The sequence below is a fragment of the Arachis ipaensis genome, chromosome B07 (genome assembly GCF_000816755.2).
Source record: "Arachis ipaensis cultivar K30076 chromosome B07, Araip1.1, whole genome shotgun sequence".
NCBI lineage: Eukaryota > Viridiplantae > Streptophyta > Magnoliopsida > Fabales > Fabaceae > Arachis > Arachis ipaensis.
In genome coordinates this window covers 115,294,956-115,299,907 of record NC_029791.2, presented here as the reverse complement: position 1 = coordinate 115,299,907, position 4,952 = coordinate 115,294,956, and the positions used below count along the sequence as shown (strand labels likewise).

General features: G+C 34.9%; 2 long non-coding RNA genes across 3 annotated transcripts in view; one reads left to right on the top strand and one right to left on the bottom strand.

Moving 5' to 3' along the window:
* Positions 1-4,952, top strand: part of LOC110264367 — a 17,868-nt gene that overhangs the window by 3,312 nt on the left and 9,604 nt on the right. The window contains exon 2 of the long non-coding RNA XR_002350456.1: positions 2,718-2,720. This is a non-coding gene — a long non-coding RNA (uncharacterized LOC110264367). The remainder of the gene's footprint in view (positions 1-2,717; positions 2,721-4,952) is intronic.
* LOC110264366 lies at positions 3,042-4,693 on the bottom strand. 2 transcript variants are annotated; one of them, XR_002350454.1, is made up of 3 exons: positions 3,871-4,693; positions 3,457-3,534; positions 3,042-3,373 (listed from the first exon to the last, which is right to left on the bottom strand). It is a non-coding gene; the product is annotated as an uncharacterized LOC110264366 (long non-coding RNA). The 2 variants fall into 2 exon arrangements; XR_002350455.1 differs by having other exon boundaries at positions 4,507-4,689.

Below are 4,952 nucleotides of genomic sequence, written 5' to 3'. Positions count from 1 at the left end.
ATATATAAATGTTCAAATACCAAATGTTCATAAGATGTAAATATAAAGGTAAAGTATGATGTAAGGCAGAAAATACAATATTGGCTCGATATAAAAAGGTTATATGGTTTCAAGATTTTTCAAAAACTTGAAAAAAAAAAACAAAATAGGGTGCAAGTCAAGATAGGTATTCACAAGGTAAAGTGGTAGTTAACGTGGCAAAAGGCTATAAAGCAGGCTGGTATTAAAATGTTAGATATAGCATTTGCCCACAGATATCGTACCCACTTCAGAATTTCAACTTTCAACTCCATCCAGACGCATCTCCACCATTACCAACCATACTATATCAAACAACTCATCCGAGAGTTCTCAACCTCTCCACTCCCTTCGTACACCCACCATCGGTCTCAAGTCCAACATGCGCAAAACTCTTTCGCGTGAAACAAAGCTCCACAACATCTTGCGGTATCGCATACTTACAAGTTTCACTTTTGCATCCACCAACCGTGTCTTAAGAACTAACGCATCGCTTGTTATATTTAAAGGTCGCACGTGACAAAAATAAATCTCGAGTTTATTCAGAAGGATATAAGATTTTAGAAAGGAAAGACAAATGTCAAGGATAATATTCATAGATTTGAAAGAATGAATGCAATTCCAGGTAAACAAGGATGCTCTGGCAATGAAGTTTGCTAGAAAGAAATCAATTGATAACTTCAAGGATAACCTTTGGATCAACGAAATTCAATAGGATCAATAAGAAGAAAATCGGCACATTAGTTTGAAACATATCCAAGCTGAGTCAAAGAAGTATGAGATTTCATACAAGAGAAATTATTAAAGACTATGGTGACGCATTACTACGGAACAACTTCAAATGATCACGAGGGTTTCATAGTTCATGGAGGAATATGGAATCAATAGCCATATTGCAAGAGTCTTAACATAGTCTGAAATGTAAGCAGATCAAGATATGCGTAAGGTACAAATGGTGAAGCAAGAAAATTTAATTTACATCTCAAGAAAAAGAGAAGGATAAACGACACATCAAATTGAACGGCACGATTTAGAACGCATAAGCCAATACATCATACTAAAAATGGCACTTTACATTTTCAAAGATCCAAGGGTCGGCGTCGTACCCAAAACAATTTCAATATCATGTCAAAGAGTACAAGATTTATAAAGAGAAGTATAATGATAAGGACAAACGTTCTTAAAGATTCAAATACTAGTTTACAAATAAGAGGCGGACGTATGGAGAGATTAAAGAACTTCAATGGAGACGATGAGAAGGAAATAGTGCATTCGTTAGAATTGAATTCAAGCTGAATCAAAGTACAAGACTCACAAGAAAGTGACCAAAGTCAAGGACGTCATTTACAAAATCTAAGAGAATGTGTAGGAATGCAATCGAATGAAATGTCCACAAGGAATAGATAAACTTAAGAGAAAGATCATCTTACCTAGTAAAAAGAGAAGATATGAAATAAACAATTGAGGGAACTTAACAAAGTATAGATGTTTGCGTTACTCAAAACATATTTAGGTTGAAATAAGTTATGTGAAGGTTGTAAAATGAAGGTCATTTAGAATAGAAACAAAATCTTCCTTCAAGAAACTTAGAGTATACTTAGGTATATAACTAAACAAGGATATGCATAAATTGTAATAGGGTCAGAAGAAAAGATGAAGTTGTTTTACGTTAAAATTATTTTTAAGGTAAATATAGAATATGTAAAGTTGGAAAGATGAATTTTAAATGGGCTAAGGACCAAGAGTAATTCCTCAAAAATCTAAAAAGATACTTAGGTATTTAGTCAATTAGAGGTATGTAGTGAAATTACGGTAAAGTTGAAAGGAATTTAAATTTTGTCCAAGAAGGAGAATTTGAGGTAAAGTCTCAAAGTACATAAGCCTTCAAAAATTCATTTAAGTAAGGGCGTGCTAAATTCAAAACATCTTTATCGAATTTAAAGAATAGTTATGGATATAATACAGCAAGAGAAGATCGACTAGAAATTTCTTCAAAGAGAATTCAAAACTTCTTTAAAAAGTGTAAAACCAAAATTTCGAATGTATTATTGAAATCGCAACATCATAAGGATATTCAAAAAAGTTGAGAAATGCAAGGAAGAAAATTCATTCACATTTCGAGAAAGAATCTTAAATCAAGTAGTTCAAACAAAATTAAAAAGGCACGACAGATCGAACAAATTCTCAGCTGATCCGAAGAAATACAAAACTCATCAAGAAAGACAAACCAATCAATAGTTATTTCTCAAGAATTCCAAGGACCTTTTTAAGGCATCAAGCAAGTTCAAAATTCCATCAAGGAGCAAATGAATTCAACAGGAAGAGCTTAAACAGAGAAAGACAGATTCACCAAGAATTTCAAACAGGCATATACAATTAGGATCAAATAAGAACGCATATGAACAGAGGAATAGGGTTGGAAAAATCAAACCACTTTCTAAAAGAAAAGACATAAGAACTTCAAAATAGGCTAGGAAAGAATAAGTCACATGACTCCAACAAAATTCAAGACACATAACTGAGTAACCTTGAAAAATAGTTTCTAACGTTCCTAAAACCTACGAATTGTGTTACCTATTACTTGCATATCATCTATGATAACCCATTAGTGCTTTCATATATATAATTCACTAGTATTAAGCCAGCCAAACTTAATACCAGGAATTATGTAATGCAAGACTATTGGCATTAATCAATAGACCGTCATGTGTATAAAGCTCTAATTCTCGTCATCTGAACGAGACCTATTACATAACAAACACTCAGAGTATTCCAAAATTTGAGAAAAGCCTGATGCTGAGGCCGAAGATTTAGCAATAGAATTCAAGGTTCCAAGATTCTATTAGAGGCAACTATTGAACATGATAGCATTTTTATTATCTTTAACAATTCATAGATATTTGGATGAATGTGAAATTATGATGGAGCAAATTCAACTCTCATTGACAAACTAATAATTGAATATAGCAGACAACATTCTCACATTTCTGAATAAAAGTAAACTCAAGCATTCCTCATTGGCGCATAGGAAATGGTTCTTATATATAGTTGAAAGATGACATTATGTTCACTATATGTCACACAATTCCTGAAATTTAACCTTTTAATGATCTTCATGGGTATAATTTCTAAGGTTTGCACCATAGATTCAAATGTCAATGCACCACATAACAAGAAAAACTAACACTGATTCATTAATCTTGGATTTTGATTGCTAGCTAAGCATCGTATAATTATGACAACAAAAAGGATGAAAGAGTAACATGTTCAAACTCGGACAGAAGAAGATACCTGTTGGACGATATATAACAGGATGGCCAGAAATATTTGTGAAAACAAATGTACTATTTGTTCCCTGTACCAAATATTTGTTATCAATAATACAATAACAGATACAATCTATTGGATAATCTTTGGATAAATGAATTCTGGTTTGACCTGGTATTTCTTATTGGATGGTCTAAGAGGCCCTTCAACTAAGCTTCCAAACACTGCTCCTCTTCGGTCTCCGACAACCTGAAATATAATAACTAACATTTGGAACCAATCCATGATAGAAACGAAGAGAAATTAACTTTACAAGTTACAAATAAAAGATTCCAATACTGAATATATCTCTGATAATTCAAAACGTATTAAGAGTTTTCAATCCATAGCAAAGAACTCAAATGTCATGTAGGACTTCCAGGCTTCCAAACTGGGACTTGAATTTGTAGAAAACATGAACTATCCCATTCTACAACTAATGCTAGTGTTGAAACTCCATATACAGTATAGTATACATTACAAACTCCACAGAGAAGTGTGTGCTTAGCTTATGATTCAAATTTGCTCAGGAAAAGTTGTAGGTACCAGCAAACTCAATCCAGGCCAAAGCATGCTTATAAATCATGGCACCCAAGCTCCCCAACCAAGGGAAGAACACCCATCATCAAAGCATGAGCCTCTTGACCTATCCGCAATGTGCCAAGCTCCCTAACTAAGGGAAGAACACCCATCATCAAAGCCGAATTCAGCATTATTCCTTCATCTACCATCAACCTCACATACTGTAATGCTTCAATCCGAATCCTATGGTGTGCAAAACCAGCAACCATGGCACCCCACAAAGCAACATCTCTCTCAGAACTTTCATATAACACCCTCCGCGCAAGCTCAATTTTCCCACACCTAAAATACATTCTAACCAAACAGACCTTAATATAAACTAGCATCAAAACAACTATTCTTAACCAAAATGGCATGAACCTTAAACCCATCTTGAACCACATTTGCATCACCCAAGCTTTCGATAACATTCACAATAGAACAGGCATAATGTCACTGTCCTAAGACAAAATATGCCCAATTTGGTATCCATCTAAAAGTCGGGGACCAGGGGAATTGAGACAGTGACATAAATATATTCTCTGACTATAAGCCCGATCATATGAAAAACGAAGTTCTCGATTACAGATGATAGGAGCAGGAGAATTTGTTAGAACTCACCAAATCATGAAGCAGCTTCTGATTGTGCGAGGGAAGCTGACGGTGAGACTCGAAGCAAGAAGATGACGAGCCCCAGGACCTGCTGCTTCTGCCGCCGGCGACAAAGAGCGCAACGAAGGCGCGCGATTGAGTGCAAGACAATGACGAGATAGAAAGCAACAACGATGACCAGTCTCGAAGACGAGAAGAGTGACGACCACCTTGATTACGAGACCGGAGACGAGAGAGAGAGAGCTTGAGTGCGACGCCGAGAAAGATGAGAGAGATCCACTTCCAGCGGGAGAAAGAGACAGAGAATAGGAAGAGGAGAGAAGAACATATTTAAGAGAAGGTTTTTGAAACCAATCGAACGAACAATTTTGATTTTTTTTAGATATGTTTTTGTTTTATTGTTTAAATTATTTAAAAATATAATATTAAGATTAGTTTAATGTTAAAATTTGATT